We start from the raw sequence: 23,151 nt of genomic DNA on the forward strand, positions 1-23,151 counted from the left end.
TGTGCTCCCCAGTGTGACAGAGTTTGACTCAGGTGTGACTCTCTACACATACCTCCACCATCCCATTTTATTTGAATCTATATTTGGTGCTAGAGTTCTTAGATGTATGTCCAAGAGATTTGAATCTTTGGGCTGCCCATGTACCAGCTAGGACCTGAGCCTCAGCGGAGTTTCAACGCTTACTCTCCAGTTTATTGGACTCACTCAGGACAACTAACGAGAAGGTGAGGATGAATAACCACCATGCCAAGGAAATGAGAGAGTCTACAGTTGTAACCAAGAGAGTCCCATCCATCAATAGGCAAGATGGTGGCAGAGTAAGGCACTCCTAGAGTCAGCTTCTGCTACAGGAGAGTTAGTAAACACCCAGAGCTATCTGGAGCTAGCTGAAACACCTATCTGGGGCTTCCAGGAGACCAGAAGAGCATTCTGCAACATCCTGGAAAGAATGGAAAGAGGAGACTGCCCATCTGCAGAGAAGACTCATAAGTAGAGACCTCAATGCCAAGGAGGGCAGTGCCCATCCTCTACTGGAGGCTCAAGCCGCCTTGGGATCTGTTCTGGGACTGGAATTGAAAGCTCCATTTCCCAAAAACAGGGGAACAAGAGACGGTTTTTCAACAACTTCAGCTACTTATGAGTAAATTCACTAGGCTAAAGTATAATCCTGAGAAAGCTAAAGTTTGAATCTGTCCAAGTCAGAAAGAGGCCAGTAGCCACCATCTTAACTCCATGCCTGGCATTAGGAGAAGTGGGGCAGAATGAAAATCACAGTGCTGGTAGGGACTGGCTTCTTTCCATCTAGATCAGTTTGCAGCTCTAGCATAAGACCAAACCCCACCTGGAATCCAGGGGGACCTGTGCCAGCCTCTCCAGGAAATTACCGGTCAAGCCACAGAGGCCAGTGATCATCCTACTTTGACAGCACAAACTGTCCCAGGAGCTATTCTGTGGCTGGAATTTGAAGCTCCATTTCCCTAAAACAGGGGAGGAGGAGATGGTTGGACACTGATTTCAGCTACTGATTGGCAGATTTGACTGGCTAAAGTATAACCCTAAGAATAGATAAAGTTTGAACTTGTCCAGGTCAAAAAGAGGCTGGTACTTGCCATTTTGACTCCGACCCCAGCATGAGGGAAAGCTGGGCTGACAGAAAATCACAGTGAGGGTAGGAACCAGTTTCTTTCACCCAGATCAGCCTACAGCCCTAGCCTAGGCATCAGCCCCACCCCTAGCAGGGAGAAGGCTGGCAGGCCCTGCACCAGCCTATGCAGGAAACTGCAGGTACATTTGATTGGCACAGACTGAATAATCAGAAATCTATCAGGGCAACTGCAGTCGTCTTGGACCCACACTGCTTAGATTGCTGCCCACAGCTGCAGCTTCATCACCACCCCAGGCAGGGGAGAAAAGGACAAGAAGGACATCCGTCTCTCTGGGCAACTAGAGTATAGGCCTAAACAACTTGAATTATTCCACACAGCTGTGACCCCATCCCTACCCCTGGAAAAGGAGAAAATTGGGAGAAGCTTCATCAGTCCCTGGGGTAATGAGGGCAGCTTGAGCCTCCACAGCTTATAACACCAACTACATCCTTGGTTTCTACTGCACAATCAGCAAGGGAGAAAGGACAAGAAGCCCTAAACTAAAGAGAAAAACTGCATCGAGAATAATTACTCTAGTAAGCCAGGTGCAAAGACATCAACAAAAAAATTACATCCACACCAAGAAAAAGGAAGCTATTGCACAGTTAAAGGAATAAGTTAAGCCTCCAGATGACATAAAGGAGTTGAGACAACTAATCATAGATGTTCAAACAAATCTCCTTAATAAATTCAATGAGATGGCAAAAGAGATTAAGGATATTAAGAAGACATTGGATGAGCACAAAGAAGAATTTGAAAGCATACATAGAAAAATAGCAGATCTTATGGGAATGAAAGGCACAATAAATGAAATTTTAAAAAAACTGGAATCATATAACAGCATATTTGAAGAGGCAGAAGAAAGCATTGGTGAGCTTGAAGAAATGGCCTCTGAAAGTGAACATACAAAAGAACAGTGTGCTATATCATTGGGTGGAGACCCATACAATGAGTGTATAAGTGTACCCACATCCTGGGGAGACCTGATGTTCCCAAATAGAGGGAATTGTGTCTCTTGAGAGAATTGGTGGCTCCCAATTAGTTAGGGCAGTCTACTATGCCAAGCCCTCAGCATTGTTGCAGTATTTATAAATCTGGTCCCTCAAGTAGTGAAGATTAATTGTCACTGCGGGCCCTGAGGGGAGGGGGAGAGAGGTATAGAATAGACGGAAGCAGGGCAACTAGGGGGCAATGGAAGTGCTCCACAAGATCATACAATGATGGAGATAGGACATGTTAACTTACACCAAAAGTGTATAAAAGTTTATAAACTAAAATGTAAGCCATAATGTAAAACATAAGGAAGCTAAAAATTTAGAAATTTGTACAGTCTAAGAATATAAACCAAAATGTAAACCATAATGTAAACCATAATGTTTGAAAGCTATATTTCAATATCTGTACATCAGCTGCAGCAAATATAACATGAACATGTAAAAAGATCATTGCTGGGGAAAGGGGAAAAGGGTTTGATGTTGGGTATATGGGAGTTCCCTATCTTGTGTATGAGAGTTACTGTGATCTAAAACTTTTTCTAAAAATTAGAAAAATAAAGAAAGGATATAGACACTGAGGAAGAAATGAAAGAAAGTGCCTTGCCACTGTACATACAGAGCAACACCTATTACAATGATAAAAGGCAAAATGTTTGAAACAAAGTTTTATAATATTTTACATTTATTAATACACCAATTCATTTTTACTTTAGTATTTCTAAATTATTATGTATTCTATTTCTAAGCTTTAAACCCATCACTGTATTTCAATTTCCTATTAATTGAATTTGGCAATATATTAGGTTTCATTGCTGAAGAAAATTTGGACCACAGAGAGGTTCAACTATCGCAGTGGAGGAACACTGCTGTGGGATGTTATTGATGGGGGGCACATGAGTGAGGGGGAGTTCTCCAGGGCATGTATATAGGGGACATAAAAATGTTCTGATACATGTTGGATATTTTTATAGAAGTTACAGTTACAAACATCAGCAGAGGGAGTACTGAGTTCCTACCCAGGGGAGCTCTGTCACATTCCCCAATGGAACAGCAACAATCCCCCAAGTGTAACAGCAAAGACCAACAAGGAAGGATGGTCCAATAATGAGCCCTTTATACTGATGACTATGCTTATGAACCTGTGTGCCTGAAATATGAACTGGCTTAGAGCTGCAGGGTACCTAAGAGTTACCTCATGAAAGCCTCGATGCTGCATAAATGTGACCACTCTCTAAGCCAAACTCAGCATGTAAATGCATTGCCTTCCCCCCAGCATGGGACATGACTCCTGGGGATGAGCCTCCCTGGCCCCGAGGGATTACAACCAATCACTAACTGCTGATGCAACTAGAAAGAGACCTTGAATAAAAGGGTCAACTCAGACCAGCAGAATATCTCAGCCCAAATGTATGATCCAGTGTTAAAAATGACTTTTTGACCTTGAATAAAAGGAGGAATTGGCAAACACAAATGAGTTTATATGGCTAAGAGTCTTCAAAAACGAGTTGGGAGGTCATCAGAGGGGTCACACTTATGCACACCTCAGCAGGACCCCAGAGAGAGCCAAAGTAGATGCAACCCCAGGTGCTGGTTCTCCTGAAGGCTATGGAGATCCACAGGGTATATGGTCATGGCAGATTGATTTGGAGTTCTGTGCCATGTCAGAGGGCCCTACTTTGGACTTTCTGCTCCTGAGTGTGATAGAGCTGGACTCAGATGTAACCTTCCTACACATGCCTCTTCTGTCACTTTTACTGAAACTGTGGTTGGTGCTAGGGATGGTGCATGCTTAGGGGTCTGGACTGCCCATGTGCCAGCTGGGCCTTGAGCCTCAGTAGAGTTGGGACTCCTACTCTTTGTTTCTTTGGACTTACCCAGGCCAGCTAACAGAGAGATGAAGATGGTAAACACCACACCAGGGAATCAAAAGTGCCAACAACTGCAACCAGAGGAATTGCATTCATCATTCATGGAACCTAAGCCCCCTTTTTATCTAGAGGTGGAATGGACATCACCATCCCAGGGTCCACAGGATGGAGGAATAAAATATGGATTAGAGTGGGCTTACTGACATTTTACTATAAAACTATTGTGACTAGTAATAGAAGAAATTGTAGCATTGAGGTGGAGAATGAGACCACGGTAGTTGCTGAGGGCAGGGAGAGGGAAGAAGGGATGTGATGTGGGGGCATTTTGGGGACTTTGAGTTGTCCTAAATGATACTGCAGGATCAGATGCTGGGCTTTATATATCCTGCCATAACCTTCTGAATGTATGGGAGGAGAGTGTGAACTACACGTAAACTATTATGTATGTGGTGTAGCAGTGCTCCAAAATGTGTTCAACGAAGTGCGATGAGTGTGCCACAATGATGGAGGAGGTTGTTGGTGTGGGAGGAGTGGGGTGCAGGAGTCGGGGGTATACGGGAACCTCTTATATTTTTTAATGTAACTTTATTTTGTGTGATGTATATATCTTCAAAAATATATAATTTACAAAAATGATGGGGTGGGGGTGGGGAGTGGGGTATATGGGAACCTCATGTTTTTTAAAATATTTTTTAATGTAGTGTTCTTTGTAATCTATTAACTTTAATTTAAAAAGTGTAAAAATAAATAAAACAAAATGGATCAAGGACCTAAATATAAAAGAGACAACTATAAAGCTCCTAGAAGAAAATGTTGAGAAACATCTTTAAGATCTTGTGGTAGGGAAACGGACTTTGGCCCAGTGGTTAGGGCGTCAGTCTACCACATGGGAGGTCCGCGGTTCAAACCCCGGGCCTCCTTGACCCGTGTGGAGCTGGCCACGCGCAGTGCTGATGCGAGCGAGGAGTGCCCTGCCACGCAAGGGTGTCCCCCGTGTGGGGGAGCCTCACGCGCAAGGAGTGCGCCCGTGAGGAAAGCCACCCAGCGTGAAAAGAAAGAGCAGCCTGCCCAGGAATGGCGCCGCCCACACTTCCCGTGCTGCGGACGACAACAGAAGCGGACAAAGAAACAAGACGCAGCGAATAGACACCAAGAACAGACAACCAGGGGAGGGGGGGAATCAAATAAATAAATAAATCTTTTAAAAAAAAAAAAGATCTTGTGGTAGGTAATATTTTCTTAATCTTATACCGATAGCACAAACAATGAAAGAGAAAATTGATAAATGGGACCTCCTCAAAATTAAACACTTTGTCCTTATAGGACTTTGTCAAAAGGGTGAAAAGGCAGCTGAATCAATGGGGGTAAATATTTGGCAATCACATATCTGATAAGGGTTTAATATCCATGATATATAGAGGTCATACAACTCAACAATAAAAAGTCAGACTGCCTGATTAAAAAATGGGCAAAAGAGTTCAAAAGACAATTGTCCAAAGAAGAAATACAAATGGTGAAGAAACACATGAAAAATGTTCAACATCACTAGCAATTAGGGAAATGCAAATCAAAACTACGAGATATTATTTCACACCTGCTAGACTGGCCACTAGTAAAAGTTGGAAAAGTGTAAGTGTTGGAGGTAGGAACACTTATTCACTGTTGGTTAGAATGTAGAATGGTACAGCCACTGTGGAGGACAGTTGGGCATTTTCTAAGGATGTCGAATATAGACTTACCATGTGACCTGGATATACCATTACTAGGTATATAGCCAGAAGAACTGAGAGCAGTGTAACGAACAGACTTCTGCACACCCATCATTATTCACGATTGTTAAAAGCTGGAAACAACCCAGGTATCCATCAACTGATGAATGGGTAAACCAATTGTGGTGTATTCTCCCAATGGAATAGTATGCAACCATAAGAAGAAATGTGGAAGCATGACAACATGGATTAACCTGGAGGACGTTATGTTGGGTGAAGCAAGCCAGATACAAAAGAACAAATACTGTTTGATTGTGCTATTATGAACTGAATATATAATGTAAAATTATGGAGTGACGCCTTCTCCCAGGGGCTCCAGGCACCCTCTGCCTGCCCCTTCTCCCCCAGCAGCTGGGATCCTAGGCCCTCCCTTCAACAACACGTGCTCGCACCCGGAGCCCCTGCACGCCGGCTTTGCGCTCCCTCCCTCAGCAAACACTTCAGCCCTGGACGAACCCCACGTCCCCCCGGGAAGCTGCGTGGAGGAGAAAGGCCCCAAAGGACCAGCCGGCCCCGCGGGGCGGCCCCACCACCGACTTCAAGAAGCCCAGCGCCGCTGGCATCCGCCACGGTGTGGGCACGGCTGGTCCCGGGCCCGAGGCTCCTGGTCTGATAAGGGCTGAGCGCGGGGCTCCCCTCCTCCGCGCACAGGGCACTTCCCCGCCGCCCGCAGCCAGAGCAGGCGGTGGTCGCAGTGCTGAGCGGACGGATGTGAAAGAAGAGCCCGTGCCCCGTCACTGCACCCCCAGCCCAGAGCCAGCTCCAGGCCGGGGGACTCAGAGGGACCCCGGCCCCCCTCCCTGCCGGCTTGAACCGCGGCGTGGCCCCGCGGCCCTGTCAGCGCCTGGCCCTGGCCCGGGGGCGCTGAGCAGTTGGGTCCCCACAGCTCCGCCTCCAAGCCAGGAGAGTCGCAGCTGGACCCTGGGGCGCGGGTTGCACCAGCCCGGGCGGGGCTTTCTCTCCAGGAGAAAGGGCCCCTCAGGACAGGCGGGGGCTCCCAGAGCCCCTCCCGCTCCCCAGCCGGCTTTCCCTCCCCACCCCTCCAGAGGCAGCCCCAAGGGAGAGTCTGGAGACCCTCGGAGCCCGTGGCTGGCCCCGCCTCCCTCACTGCCTGCTGCATGCCCTCGGCGCTGGCCCCTCCTGCAGGGCCTCGGTTTCCCCCTGGAGCTGGTCAGGGGAGGACCGCCTCCTGCTGGGTGAGGAGAGGGAGGCGTCCTCAGCCTGCGAGCACCCTCTGGGTTCCACTTGCGTTCCCCGCAGAATTGACAGTAACAGGACCAGAGAGATGCCTGAGCCCAGCCTCTGCCTCCAGGCTCTGCTCCCAGGCCGGGGTGGGGAGAGCAGGTGGGGGGCGAGGGAGTGCCGGGTCCTCATCCGCCAGCACCCAGACCCTTCTGGTAACATGCTATTAAGGAAAAACGCAGCGATTTTGAGGGTCCTAGAGGCCCCCTGTGAGGGTCTGGGGGAAAGGGGCGCCTCGTTTAGCCCCTCCCACCCCGCACAGATCCTGTGACTCCCCCTTGCTGTTGTGAGCAGCCCCGCAGTGCTGCAGGTCACAAAGTGGCCACGTCAGCCTCATGGCCGTCGTAATAACCTGGCCCCGGGGCGGCGGAAGGGGGCGAGCAGGCAGTTGCGGCTGGTGCCCAGAGCCAGTCGCTGTCTTGCTTGGCGCGCTCCGTGGGTGCGTGGCGAGGTCGTGCGTGTCTAGGCTAGAGCCGCGGGCCGGCGGCCGCTGAGCACGCGCAGAGGCGGAGGTAGCGCTTGGAAGAGACTTTGGTGGACTTGCTGGGCCTGACTCCAGGCTTCCAGAGAGACCAGAAAGATGGGGAGCCGCGCTCCCCGGGCGCCCGGGCCAGCGCCCTTATGGCTGCTGCTGCTGCTCCTGCAGCTGCAGGTGTTGAGCGTGGGGGGCAGACCCCATCAAGTTCGGAGCGGGAGGGGCGCGTGGCTCCAGAATTCAGGGGATTTGGGAACCTGCCAGCCCTCCTTGGATCTCTATTTCGTCCTGGACAAGTAAGTTGCTGGGGGCGCCTGGTGCACTGGGGGTGGGGGTGGGGGGGCGGGGAGGGTTGTTGGAGCAGGTCCAGGCTCCACAGGGAGGTTCTGCCTGGGTCCAGGGCCTGGGGAGCCCCTGTTTTGTGGGCGCTGCGGGAGGCCCAGGGGTCAGTCGCAAGAGAGGTGGCACTGGGAATGCCTCGTTTCCCGAGGCAGAAGGATGCTCCAGGTTTTTGTGTCCAGATACTTTTCCGTTGGAGGTTTCTACTGAGAAATAGACTAAGATGCAAGGCAACCAAGACGTTCATTTGGCCTCAATGGCAATTCGGGGAGCAGAGATTCAGGGAGCACCCCAAGTAGTGTTGTGTTGTGGCATTTCCAAGCAGGAGATTTCAAAGCAAAAGACGAGCACAAAAGTTGACTGTGGTTGGAGGATGGTTGGGGTTATGTTAGGAGTTAGCTGAGTCCTTTCATTGCGCTTTGCTTTTTGGTGTGGGGATGCCCCTGAGGTTTTGAGGAGCCTGTGCCTGAGGCTTTGCAGACTCGAGTGGTTTGTGACACCTGAGACCTGCCTAAGAGTCACCTCCCGCGTGGCCTCCTGACTCCATTTGAAATCTCTTGGCTGTCAAACTCTGTTTTCTTTTAGTTCTTTATAAGGAAGGGAACATAAGCCACCACAATGTTTCTGAAGCTTCTGTCCCTTCTTTTAAGTGGCCTCCAAGTGGGCTGATCTTTAGTCTAGAAGACTTCTGTCTCTACAGGGTCCCAAAGAAGCAGGTTCGTGGCTTTCTTTGGGTATTTTAAGTGTCGCTGGTGCTTGGAAAATCCTTTGCTTTGCTTCTTCTGGTGGCTTTGCTTCCTTCTTCACAGTCACTTTCAGGAGCAGCTGGTGGGTCTGCTTGTGGCCTTGGCCCCTGGGCAGTGGCTCAGGTGCCTCCTGGCCCCTGTGAGGTTGTCCTTCCAAAGAAGGAAAGGGAGGTGCAGGGTCAGCCTTGGAGAGATTGTCTTGCTTCTACCTTCAGCTCCTCCTGTTGGGTTGGCAGTGAACTTTGCATTCATTGAAGAGTAATGGAAGTGCAGCCAATGGTAATTCTGCTGGAGCACTTTACGGTTTCACCGTGGTTGTCTTCTTTCATCCTCCAAACAGCCCTGGAATGGACAGGAGCAAAGGGGGGTGTCCATCCAAGTCTGGGTGGGAGGGGTGAGGCCCTAGGGGTGAGTGAGGGACCCAGGGTCAAGTGATGGCAGCAGATCTTGGAAGAGAATCCTTTCCTCTGCCCAGTGGGGGGACTTCTGACACACCCTGGACAGTCTCGCCTGGTTGACATCCCCTTGGAGAGTGGATCAGGGTTGGAGGACGGCTGGATCTGGAGGGGATGACAGCCTCTCTAGTTTAGTCTTTTTGGAAAGGGCAGTGAGGCCAGAGGGCCCCCCGCTGCTGGGCAGCCATCCTACTGCTCTCCCAGGCTCTGCTGTTTGGCCCAGTGGGGGCACAGCCCAGCCAGGGTTGGAGGAGGAGCTCTGGCACCAGGGGTGTGTGAAATCACATTAACTGAGCACTTACTACATGATAAGCAACGAACTAGACACTTTAGTCCCTGACAACTGAGGGAGTGTGTTCGATTCCCCTCTTTTAGGATGAGGCGACTAAGGCTTGGAGGGGCTAAGTGGGTTGGTCAAGGCCACATAAACCTAGTTTGCATTTATATTTCCTTACTGGCTAATGATGTAGGGGCTCTTTTCATATGCTTATTTTTCATTTGTGCATCTTCTTTGGTATGTTCAAGCTTTTGCCTTTTGTTTGACTGAGTTTTTTATGCTTCTGTTGTTGCATTGCAAAAATTTCTGTATATTTTAGACATTAAACCCTTAGTAGTCTATGATCTGCCACTATTCTCCCATTTTATAAAATATTTTCAGTTTTCTTAATACTGCCTTAATGAATTAGTTTTAATTGTTATGAAATGGAACTTACATATTGTTTCTTTTGTTGTTCATACTTTGGCATCATATCTATGACTCCATAGCCAAATAGTATATCATAAAGATTGTTTTCTTCAAAGAGCTTTGCATTTTTAGCCATTATAATTAGGACCTTCATCCAATTTGAGTCAATTTTTGTATATGATATGAGGTAGGAGTCGAGCCTCATTCCTTTGCAAGGGGATATCCAGGTTTTAATGATGTCATTTGTTAGAATCTAATCTTTCACATATGTGTGTTACTGACAATTTTGTACAAAATCAATTGTCCATATATGTTTGGGCTTATTTCTGTACTTTCAATTCTATTCCAATGGTCCAACGATGCATTATCTTTAGGCCAGTTCCACACTGTTTTTTTTCTTTTTTTTTTTTTTTTTTTGCTTTATAGAACAGAAGTCCTCTTTTATTATGAAATTTTTCAATTACACACAGAAGTAGAGAAAATGATACAGTGCAACCTGTATGTACATCACCCAGACTTTACAAATAGAAGGTTTGTCACATTTTCTTTTTCCATTTTAGTATTTATTTATTTATTTATTTTAAGGTACCGGGGCCAGGGATTGAACCTGGGACCTCATATGTGGGAAGCCAGCACTCAACCAATGAGCCGCTTCAGCCTCACTGAATTGGCTTTATCGTTTGATTTGCTGGTGCTTGTCTTTGTTTTTAGTAGGCACTGGGGACCAAACCTGGGACCTACCTTGTGGGAAGCAGGCGCTCAACCCCTTGAGTTACATCTGCTCCCCACTGCTATTGTATTTTTTCTTTTTTTATCTTTTTTTTTTAAAAGATACACAAAATGTTACATTAACAAATATAAGAGGTTCCCATATACCTCCACTCCCCTCCCCCCCCACTCCTCCCACATCAACAACCTCTTTCATCAGTTTGGCACATTCATTGCATTTGATGAGTACATTTGGGAGCAGTGCTGCACCGCATGGATTATAGTTTACATTGTAGTTTACACTCTTGCTGCTGTATTTTTTTTTAAATATTTATTTATTATTATTATTTTTTAATTACATTAAAAAAATATATGAGGTCCCATTCAAACCCACCGCCCCCGCCCCCCACTCCCCCCGCAGCAACACTCTCTCCCATCATCGTGATACATCCATTGCACCTGGTAAGTTCATCTCTGAGCATCACTGCACCCCATAGTCAATGGTCCACATCATAGCCCAGACTCTCTCACGTTCCATCCAGTGGGCCCTGGGGGGATCTACAGTGTCCCGTAATTGTCCGTGAAGCACTATCCAGGACAACTCCACGTCCTGAAAATGCCTCCACATCTCATCTCTTCCTCCCGTTCCCCACACCCAGCAGCCCCCATGGGTACCGTTCCCACACCCATTTCACATTTCCTCTGTGGACATTGGATTGGTTGTGTCCATTGCACACCTATGTCAAGTGAGGGCTTAGATTCCACATGGGTACTGGATGCACTCTTCCCGCTTCTAGTTGTAGACACTCTAGGCTCCATGTTGTGGTGGTTGACCTTCTTCAACTCCATGTTAGCTGAGTGGAGTAAGTCCAATAAGTCAAAGTGTAGGAGCTGAAGTCTGTTGAGGCTCTGGGCCTGGGTGTCATATTATCAGTCCAGAGATTCAAATCCCCTACATATATCTTAAACTCAGCACCAACTACAATTCCAATAAAGTAGCATGCAAGTCTTGTGAAAAGAGATCCCCTCTGAGTCCATTTCCATCACGCAGAAACACCAGCTCCAAAGAAGGGCCATCTGTCATGGCAGTGAACCCCTTCTGCCATGACCATAGAACCCGTGGGTCTCTTTATCCCTCAAAAGAACCAATACCTGGGGTTGTATCTACCTTATCTGTCTCTTAGACTCTGTTCAGTTGTACATAGGGGTATTCCTTCTGACAACCTCCAGACTCTTTTTTAGAGACTCACAGCCTTATAATCTCATTTCTCCTTTCCATTTCCCCCTTACATTAGGTCAAACCGCTTCCCGAAGTCATGTTATTATATGTAGACAGGTATATTCTGCTGTTCCGCATTGAATCTTTAATTCAAGGTCATTTTCTAGTTGCTTCTTCAGCTGGTATGTGGTAGTGATCCCTCGGTGCCAGGGAGGCTCATCCCCGGGTGTCGTGTCCCACGCTGGGGGGAATGCATCACATCTACACGCTGAGTTTGGCTGTGAGAGTGGCCACATTTGAGTAACATGAAGGCTGTCAGGAGGAAACCCCCAGGCACAATGCTACTCTAGGCCTTGTTCTTATTGCAGGTGCATAGGCTCAAAAGTGTAGCCATTAGTATCAAGAGCCCACTGTTGGGCCCTCCTTCCTTCCTGGTTCTTGCCGTTGCACCTGGAGGATTGCCGCTGCTCTCCCAGGGCCCACAACAGTGACCCCCCGGCCAGGAGCCCAGTACCCCCCCAGCTGTTGTTTTTAATTGTTTCCACTATGAGTATATATAGACATTACCATATACCCTGGGCATATGCCCTGTATAACTCCCTGTCAACCATATATATCCTGTCAATAACATCCCATATCAGTATTCCTCCGCTGCCATTGTTGAACCACTCTGTGATCCAAAACTTCCCGTAAAGTGAATCCCAACATAATGTCAGCTTCAGAAGAGTCTTAGATCACCAAAATTCATATATACAATATACAGTATTTCCCCAGATCCACCATAAAACCTTTTCCCTTCCACAGCAATAATCTTTTAACTTATTCATATCATATTTCCTGAAACTGATGTACAGATTCCGAAACTATAGTTTTCAAACAAGGTAACATTTGTGCTTACTATGTGGTCCATACTTTAGGTTGTACAGTTTTCTACATTTTTTAGTTATCCTATGTTTTGTCTTATGGTTTTCATTATTAGTCTGTCGTCCCCTATATGTTTTTGGTGTAATATTAGCTGTTTTATATTCATCCTCGTGTACTCTCACATAACTCCTCTTTTGCCCCCTTATTTACCTTTGTTCCATCCATTGCACGTCCATTTTCCCCTCCCCTTAGGGCCCACAATGCCTGCCAATCTAATGCCCTGGGAGCCGTCCTTTCTCACGAGAGATACAGTTCTCTCTATTCGACGGCATTAGTCTTCCCCAGGATATGGGTCCACCCCACCCAATGGTAGAACCCACCTTGGCAAAATGAGCCTTCAGCTATTCCCTCCGGAGTCCGTCCCGCATCAGAAAATACCCCCTGAGCGTCCTAACCAGGTGACCCTCCTATTTATACTTTGATACGTTTTACTCAACATTTAGTTCTCAACGAACTTCTGGCACTCTCCCATGTTTGTATGTTGCCCCTCCCTCCCACCTATTTCTTGGACCATATTACCCCTCTTCCCATCCCCAGCCCCCCTCAAACCCAGAAAACCCCACCCGAAGGTAACCCCTTGCCCCCATTTTGTCCCTTCTTTGTGCTCATACTTACCCCCAGCTCATCACAGATTCCACCCCTACAGACATTAACTCACATCCTTCCTCCACCCCCCGATTTCCAGTAAGCCACTTTTCCAGGCTCTAGCTCTCTGAGGCAGTTAACTTATTTCATATCATTGAGGTCATATAGTATTTGTCCTTCAATGCCTGGGTTGCTTCACTTAACATAAGATTCTCAAGGTTCATCCATGTTATCACGTGCGATTGTAGTGTATTGGTTCTTACAGCTGAGTAGTATTCCATTGTGTGTATATACCACATTTTATTGATCCACTCATCTGTTGATGGACTTTTGGATTGATTCCAACTTTTGGCGATGGTGAACAATGCTGCTATGAACATTGGTGTACATATATCGGTTTGTGTCCTTGTTTTCAGATCTGATGGGTATATACCCAGCAGTGGTATTGCTGGGTCATATGGCAAATCTATGGATAATTTTTTGAGAAACTGCCAAACTGTCCTCCAGAATGGTTGGATCCTTCTGCATTCCCACCAGCAATGGATGAGTGTTCCCCTTTCTTCACATCCTCTCCAGCATTTGTATTCTACTGTTTTTTTCATGGCTGCCAATCTTATGGGAGTGAGATGGTATCTCATTGTAGTTTTGATTTGCATTTCCCTGATAGTTAGGGATTTGGAGCATTTTTTTATGTGCTTTTTAGCCATTTGTATTTCTTCTTTGGAGAAGTGTCTGTTTAAATCTTTTTCCCATTTTTTAAATGGGTTGTTTATCTTTTTGTTTTCGAGATCTATGAGTTCTTTATATATGTAAGTTATAAGTCTCTTATCAGATATATGGTTGCCAAATATTTTCTCCCATTGTGTGGGTTCCCTTTTTACTTTCTTGACAAACTCCTTTGAGGTGCAGAAGGCTTTAATTTTGAGGTAGTCCCATTTATCTATTTGTTCTTTTGCTGCTCGTGCTTTTGGTGTGATATTCATGAAGCCATTTCCTATTACAAGGTCCTGTAGATGTTTCCCTACACTGCTTTCTAAGGTCTTTATGGTCTTGGCTCTTATATTTAGGTCTTTGATCCATCTAGAGTTGATCTTTGTATAAGGTGTGAGATGGTAATCCTCTTTCATTCTTCTACATATGGCTATCCAGTTCTCCAGGCACCATTTGTTGAATAGGCCATTCTCTCCCAGTTGAGAGGGTTTGGTGGCTTTATCGAATATTATATGGCTATATACATGAGGTTCTATATCTGAACTTTCAATTCGATTCCATTGGTCTGTGTGTCTCTCCTTATGCCAGTACCATGCTGTTTTCACTACTGTAGCTTTGTAGTATGTTTTGAAGTCAGGAAGTGTGATACCTCCTATTTCGTTTTTCTTTTTCAATATGTCTTTGGCTATTCGGGGCCTCTTTTTATTCCAAATAAATTTCATAGTTAGTTTTTCTAGTTCCTTAAAGAAGGCTGTGTTGATTTTTATTGGGATTGCATTGAATGTGTAGATCAGTTTTGGTAGGATAGACATCTTAATAATATTCAGTCTTCCTATCCATGAACAGGGAATATTCTTCCATTTATTTAGGTCTTCTTTGATTTCCTTGAACAATCTTGTATAGTTCTCGATGTATAAGTTTTTTACCTCTTTAGTTAAATTTATTCCTAAGTATTTGATTTTTTTATTTACTATTGTGAATGGTATTTGTTTCTTGATTTCCTCCTGATCTTGCACATTATTGGTGTATAGAAATGCTACTGATTTTTGCGCATTGATCTTATAACCTGCGACTTTGCTAAACTCATTTATGAGTTCTAGGAGCTTTGTTGAAGATCTCTCAGGGTTTTATATATATAGGATCATGTCATCTGCAAATAATGAAATTTTGACTTCTTCCCTTCCAATTTGAATGCCTTTTATATCTGGTTCTTGTCTCAGTGCTCGAGCCAGTACTTCCAAGACAATGTTAAATAGGAGCGGAGACAATGGGCATCCTTGTCTTGTTCCTGATTTTAGAGGGAAGGATTTCAGTACTTCGCCATTGTAAACAATGTTGGCTTTAGGTTTTTCATATATACTCTTTATCATGTTCAAAAAGTTTCCTTGTATTCCGATCTTTTGGAGTGTTTTTATCAGGAAGGGGTGCTGTATTTTGTCAAATGCCTTTTCTGCATCTATAGATATAATCATGTGGTTTTTTTCTCTCAATCTGTTTATATGGTGTATTACATTGATTGATTTTCTTATGTTGAACCATCCTTGCATACCTGGGATAAATCCCACTTGGTCATGGTGTATAATTCGTTTAATGTGTTGTTGAATACGATTAGCAAGTATTTTGTTAAGTATTTTTGTGTCTAGGTTCATTAGAGAAATTGGTCTGTAATTTTCCTTTCTTGTGGTGTCTTTGTTTGGCTTTGGTACTAGGGTAATGTTGGCATCATAGAAGGAATTAGGCAGTGTTCCTTCTGTTTCAATTTTTTGGAATAGTTTCAACAGGATTGGTGTTAGTTCTTTCCGGAATGTTTTGTAGAATTCACCTGTGAAGCCGTCTGGCCCTGGGCTCTTCTTAGTTGGGAGATTTTTAATGACTGATTCTATCTCTTTGCTTGTGATTGGTTTGTTAAGATCATCAATTTCTTCTTTCGTCAGTATGGGCTGCTTATGTATTTCTAGGAATTTGTCCATTTCCTCTAAATTGTCATTTTTGTTGGAATATAGTTTTTCAAAGTATCCTCTTATGATAGTCTTTATTTCTGTGGGGTCAGTGGTGATATCACCTTTCTCATTTCTTATTTTGTGTATTTGCATCTTTTCTCTTTTTTTCTTTGTTAGTCTCGCTAAAGGTTTGTCAATTTTGTTGATCTTCTCAAAAAACCAGCTCTTGGTCTTGTTTATTTTTTCAAGTGCTTTCTTATTTTCTATTTCATTTAGTTCTGCTCTTATCTTTGTTATTTCCTTCCTTCTTCTTCCTGTTGGGTTACTTTGTTGTTCTTTTTCTAATTCCTTCAAATGTGCAGTTAATTCTTCAATTTCTGCTCTTTCTTCTTTTTTGATATATGAATTTATGGCTATAAATTTCCCTCTCAGTACCGCTTTTGCTGCATCCCATAAATTTTGGTATGTTGTGTTATCATTATCATTTGTTTCAAGGTAGTCATTGATTTCTTTTGAGATTTCCTCTTTGACCCACTGTTTTTCTAAGAGTGTGCTGTTTAATTTTCAAATTGTCGTGTGAAGTCTGGGTCTCTGTCCCTTGCAAATTTCCAGCTTGCCTCCACTGTGGTCAGAGATATTGTTTTGTATGATTTCGATCTTTCTGAATTCATTAAGCCTTTCTTTGTGGCCTAGCATATGGTCAATCTTGGAGAATGTTCCATGTGCGCTTGAGAAAAATGTATATCCTGCTGTGTTTGGGTGTAATGATCTATATATGTCTATTAGATCCAGCTCTTCTAATATACTGTTCAAATGTTTTGTTTCTTTAGTGATTCTCTTTTGAGATGTTCTGTCCAGAGTTGATAGTGGTGTATTAAAATCCCCCACTATAATTGTAGATGCATCTATTCTTTCACTTAGTTTTTCCAGCGTTTGCCTCACATATTTAGAGGCGCCCTTGTTAGGAGCATAAATATTTATGATTGTTCAATCTTCTTGACAAATTGTCCCTTTCACTAAAATATAGTATCCTTCTTTGTCTCTCACAATTGTTTCGCATTTAAAGTCTATTTTGTCTGATATTAATATAGCTACTCCTGCCTTTTTTTGGTTGTTGTTTGCTTGTATGATTGTTTTCCAGCCATTCACTTTCAACCTCCATGAGTCTCTGGGTCTAAGATGTGTCTCTTGTAGGCAGCATATAGATGGGTCGTATTTCCTTATCCAGTGTCCCAGTCTGAATCTTTTGATAGGTGAGTTTAATCCGTTGACATTCAGTGTTATTACGTTTAGAGAGTTATTTATGGTAGCCATATTTTGGTTGGATTTGTGTTTGTTATATTTTGTTTGTATTATTTTATTTTCCCCTTCTATTTTTGTCTTTCTTGTTGCTTTTACACTCTCCTCCATCTCTGACTGTCCTGTTTTTTCCTTTCTTCCTGCAGAATTCCCTTAAGAATTTCTTGAAGGGGAGGTTTCTTGTTGATATACTCTTTCAGTTTCTGTTTATCTGTGAATATTTTGAACTCTCCATCATTTTTGAATGCTAGTTTAGCTGGATAGAGTATTCTTGGTTGGAGATTTTTTTCCTTTAGTATCTTGACTATATCATACCACTGCCTTCTTGCCTCCATGGTTTCAGATGAGAAATCAGCACTTAATCTTATGGAGTTTCCCTTGTATGTGATGGTTTTCTTTTCTCTTGCTGCTTTTAGAATTTTTTCTTTGTCTTGAGCATTGGATAATTTGACAAGTATATGTCTTGGGGTGGGCCTGTTGGGGTTTATGACCAGTGGAGTGCGCTGTGCTTCTTGGATATGTACATCTGTCTCTTTCAGTAGATTTGGGAAGTTTTCATTCATTATTTCCTGCAACACTCCTTCTGACCCCTTTCCCTTCTCTTCTCCTTCTGGAATGCCTATAATACGTATGTTTGAGCGTTTTGCGTTATCATTCAGGTCCCTAAGTCCTATCTGGATTTTTTCTACCTTTTTATTGACCACTTCTACTATCTGTTTGATTTCCAATGCACTGTCTTCCACATCACTAATTCTCTGCTCTGCCTCTTTTAGTCTGCTGATATTTGCTGCAAGTGTATTTTTGATTTCTTGAATTGTGGTGTTCATTTCCATCATATCTGTTATTTTTTTGCGCATGTCTGCAATTTCCCCTCCAAGTGTTGTCTTCACGCTGTTAACCTCTTTCATTACTTCATTAAATTTGTCGGTGATAAATGTTCTGAGATCTTTCATTGCTTGTGCGAAGTCCTGGCCCCCTTCCTGATTTTCAGTTTGTTGATTGGATTCAGCCATGTTTTCCTGATTACTGGTTTGGTTTGTAGATTTTTGTTGCTGTCTTGTCAACATTTTTTCTTGACGGATTTAATCAGTTCCTTAGCTTCTTTGTCTAGTCTTGGAGATTAATTAGCTGTTGTTTTTGCGTAAGTGTTATATCTTCTCTTTGTCACTTTGTTCTTCTTATTCCAATTTCTTATTGCTAGTTAAGCTCACTTTAAAGGAAAATATTAGTGCTGGGGAAAGTCAATTGTGTAAGGAAGGAAAAAGTGTGAAGTAGTATTGGTGATATATGTTTACAAAGCAACAATATGAGTTCTGGGAGGATGGAGGTTAGATCATGTAAATTGTGTAGAGTTATAGTAGTAGGAAAGTACCTATAATGAGGTAGACGACTGAATATGGGAGGAATGTGGTACGTACTAAGAGGCTATTGTTTTCGTGAGAGCGGGAAAGAGAAAAGAAAGGTAATAGTTTCAGGGACGAATACCAGATGGAAAACTAAACAAAGGTATTAGAAATTAAGAGTTAGACACTTTGTGGATCAAAGAAAGGGAGATGGAATATAGGAGAGATAGCAGATGGTGGAGGATATCAAGTTGTAGGGGAAAGGGGATAGTGTAGATAGGCTAAATCTATTCACAGAGAAATGAGGCAGTGGAGGGTGAGGAAACCCAGCAAATGTGAGGTATTTCCTGTAGGACCTATTGTATTGTTAAGGTAAAATAGTATAAGAAGAATATTGGGGACAAGATAGAGAGGATTGAGAAAAAAAAAAGAACAACAAGAACAACAACAACAAAAAATAAAAATAAAAATAAAAAATAAAAAAATAAAAAATAAAAAAAACAAAGAATAGAAACCCCGCCGCCAGGCTCGGCTGGGCTCAGCTGGGCTCCGGTCCCCCGCCCGCCGCCCGCCGCGGCTCGGCTGAGCTCGGCTTTCCCGCCCGCCGCCCGGCGCGGCGTGGCTGGGCTCGGCCCCCCCGCCCGCTGCGGCTAAGCCGCGCTCGGCCGGACTCGGCTTCCCCGCCCACCGCCCGCCGCCACGGCGCAGCGCGGCTCGGCTCTCCCGCCCGCCGCCCGCCGCGGCACGGCTAGGCTCGGCTGGGCTTGTCTCCTTCGCCCGCCGCCCGCCGCCCGCCGCAGCACAGCGTGGCTCGGCTCTCCCGCCCGCCACCCGCCGCGGTGCTAGCTGCCTCGGCTCCGCCTACCCAAGGAGGGAGTCCTCCACACGTAGCTGGGATCTCCGTGTATATTTCACAGATGGATCCTCTCTGTTACCTTCCCTCCAAATCGATGTCCAGACACCTCCGGACCAGGAAAAATCCCGAAACAGCCGGTCCCAAAGAGTCTCCGACGCCTCCCAGCCGATTCCCCCCAGGAGCTAGTAACCGGGAAGTTCACTCAGCCGCCATCTTGCCTCCCCCTCCTGAAAAGTTCCAAATTATATCTTATAGACCAGTCCTTTCCGTTACCTTCCCACCAAATCGATGTCCAGACACTTCCTGCCCTGAAAAAATCCTGAAAAAGCCTGGTCCCGGAGAACCTCCAGCGGTGCCCAGCTGCCTCTTCCCAGGAGAGACGGCAAGGCAAGCTCACTCAGCCACCATCTTGCCGGAAGTCCTTGTCCACACTGTTTTGATTACTGTAACTTTGTAGTGTATTTTGAAATTGGAAAACGGTATGCTTTCAACCTAATTCTTCTCTTTCAAAATTGTTTTGTTATCTGAGGTTCCTTGCAGTTCTATGTGAATTTGAGGATCAGCTTTTCCATTTCTGCAAAAATGGCTGCTATAATTTGACAGTGATTGTGTTGGATCTACAGATTCTATTGGGCAGAATTGACATTTTGGCAATATTAACTCTTTCAATCCATGAATATGGGATTTGTCATGCCACACATTTATGCCTTCTTTAATATCTTTCAATTCTCTTTTGAAATTTTCACTATAAAAGATTTTACATCCTTGCTTAAATTTATTCCTAGATATATTATTCATTTATATGCTGTCATAACTGGAATTGTTTTCCTATTTTTGTGTTTAGATTGTGCATTGTTAGTATATAGAAACATAATTGATCTTTAATGTGTTAAACTTGTACCCAGTTGCTTTGCTGAATTTGTTAATTCTAGTAGTTTTCTTATGGATTCCCTTGGCTTTTCTATTTAAAAGATAACATCATTTGCAAAATAGATAGTTCAATTTCTTGATTCCAATTTGGATACAGTTTATTTCTTCTTCCTTCTTAATTGTTCTGGCTAGGACTTCTAGTACAATATTGAATATTGAATAGCATGATTAAAATGGGCATCCTTATCTTGTTTCTGATTTTAAGGGGAAAGATTTCAGTTTTCATCATTGAGCAAGATGTTAGATGCGAGTTTTTCTTTTTTCTTTTTTGTCTTTATTTTTTTTGTTACATTCAAAAAATATGAGGCCCCATATAACCCCCACCCCCTCACCCCACTCCTCCCCCATAACAACAACCTCCTCCATCATCATGAGACATTCATTGCACTTGGTGAATACATCTCTGAACACCACTGCACCTCATGGTCAATGATCCACACCATAGCCCACACTCTACCACAGTCCACCCAGTGGGCCATGGGAGGACAAACAATGTCCGGTAACTGTCCTTGCAGCACCACCCAGGACAACTCCAAGTACCGAAAACACCCTACATCACATCTCTTCCTCCCCCTCCCTACCCCCAGCAGCCACCATGGCCACTTTCTCCACACCAATGCCACATTTTCTTCTATTACTCATCACAATAGTTCATGAATAGAATATCAGTAATTCCACTCTAATCCATACTCTATCCCTCCATCCTGTGGACCTTAGAATGGTTGTTTCCACTCCACATCTATATCAAGAGGGGGCTTAGATTCCACAGGCATGCTGGATGCAATTCTCCTGCTTTCAGTTGTAGGCACTCTTGGCTCCCTGGTGTGGTGGTTGACCTTCTTCACCTTGTTGGCTGAGTGGGGTAAGTCCAATAAACCAGAGTGTAGGATTTGCAAGTCTGTTGAGGCTCACGGCCTGGCTATCACATGGTCAGTCCAGAGATTCAATTCCCCTGGGTATACATTAAACCCCAGCACCAACTACAGTTCTGGTAAAAGTAACAGGAGAGACTTGTGGACAAAGATCACATCTGAGTCCAGCTCCATCACACGGAAACACAAACTCCAAAGTAGGGCCAACTGACATGGCACTGAACTCCATCTGCCATGACCATAGAACCTGTGGGTGTCTGTAGCCCTCAGAAGAACCAGTACCTGGGATTGTATCTACTTTATCTGTCTCTGGGGCTCTGCTGAGGTGTGCGTAAGGGCAACCCCTCTGATAACCTCCTGGCTCTTTTTGGAGACTCATAGCCATATGAACTCATTTGTCCTTTCCATTTCTCCCTTTTATTCAGGTCAAAAAGCATTTTTAACTCCTGGTATTATATGTAGACTGAGATATTCTGCTGGTCCGAGTTGACCCTTTTATTTAAGGTCATTTTCTAGTAATTGACCTTTATCATAAAGAAAAAGTTCCCTTCTAATCCTAGAATTCTAAGTGTTTTTATCAAGAAAGGGTGCTGGTTTTTTTCCAAGTGTGTTTTCTGCATCCATTTAGATGATCATGTGTTTTTGTTTCCTTCATTCTATTCATGGATTGATTTTCATATATTGAACCAGTCTTGAATTTTGGGATATATACCACTTGGTCATGGGTACAATCTTTTGTCACATGCTGTTGGATTCAGTTTGCTAGCATTTTGTTCAAGTTTTTGGCATCAGTATTCACAAGGGAACTTGCTCTGTAATTTTCTTTCCTTATTAGCCTTTGGTATCCAGGTAATGCTGGCCTTATAGAATGAATTATAAAGTGTTCCTTCTTTTTGAATGCTTTGGAAGGATCAGAGAAGGATTGGTGTTATTTTGTACTTGAAGTATTGGTAGAATTAACTATTGAAACCATCTATTCCTGGACCTTTGGTGAATGGTTCTGTTTATTCAGTGTCTTTATTTGTTATAGATTTGTACAGATTTTCTCTTTCTTCTTGAGTCAGTTTAGGTAGTTGATGTATTTTTAAGACTTTTTCTAATTGACCTTGGCCCTCTAATTTGTTGGTATAAAATTGTTTAGAGTACTCTTTTATAATTCTTTTTATTTCTATAAAGTCAGTAATGATATCACTATTTTATTTTGATTTTAGTTATTTGTATATTTTTTCTTTGACACTGTAGGAAAAATACAGTCCTTTTTGTCCAATTATCATAAACCCAAGTTTATTTCCATTGATTGTCTCAAATGGTTTTCCATTCTCCATTTCATTAATCTGTGGTCTAATATAGAAATTATTTCCTTCCTTCTGGTAACACTGAATTTATTTTGCTCTCACTGGTTCATCAGGATGTGAAGTCAAGTTATTGATTTGAGATTTTTCTCTTCTTTTTCATATAGGAATTCATTGCTATAAATTTCCTTTTCAGCACTGCATTCATTCTATCCCATGAATTTTGGTATGTTGGCTTTAAAAAAATCTTTCTAAGTATTTTCTCTTTTTTTCTTCCTTTTTAATTAAAAAAAATGTTACATTAAAGGAATATGAGGTCTCCATATATCCCCTACTCCCCTCACCCCACTCCTCCCACATCAACAACTTCTTTCATCATCGTGGCACATTCATTGCATTTGGTGAATACATTTTGCAGCACTGCTGCACCACATGGATAATGGTTTACACTGTAGTTTACACTCTCCCCCACTCCACCCCGTGGGCCATGGCAGGACATGCAATGTCCAGCATCTGTCCCTGCAGTTCCACCCAGGACAACTCCAAGTCCTGAAAATGCCCCCACATCAGATCTCTTCTTAATTTCCTCTGTGATTTCTTCTTCAACCCACTGGTTTTGAAGAGTTTGTAGTTTAATTTCCACATATTTATAATTTTTCCAGTGATCCTTCTGTTATTGATTTCTAGCTTCCTTCCATTGTGCTCCAAGAAGTTACTTTGTATGATTTTCATTTTTTAAAATTTACAAGTATT

The 23,151-nt window shown here is 43.8% G+C and overlaps 1 long non-coding RNA gene across 1 annotated transcript in view; it reads left to right on the forward strand.

Moving 5' to 3' along the window:
• The first annotated feature begins 7,702 nt into the window (after nucleotides 1-7,702).
• The window catches only part of LOC139439135 (uncharacterized), a 28,750-nt gene continuing 13,301 nt past the window's right edge, over nucleotides 7,703-23,151 (forward strand). Inside the window, exon 1 of the long non-coding RNA XR_011648969.1 lies at nucleotides 7,703-7,790. This is a non-coding gene — a long non-coding RNA (uncharacterized lncRNA). The remainder of the gene's footprint in view (nucleotides 7,791-23,151) is intronic.

Source organism: Dasypus novemcinctus, chromosome 6 (assembly GCF_030445035.2).
Source record: "Dasypus novemcinctus isolate mDasNov1 chromosome 6, mDasNov1.1.hap2, whole genome shotgun sequence".
NCBI classification, from domain to species: Eukaryota; Metazoa; Chordata; class Mammalia; order Cingulata; family Dasypodidae; genus Dasypus; species Dasypus novemcinctus.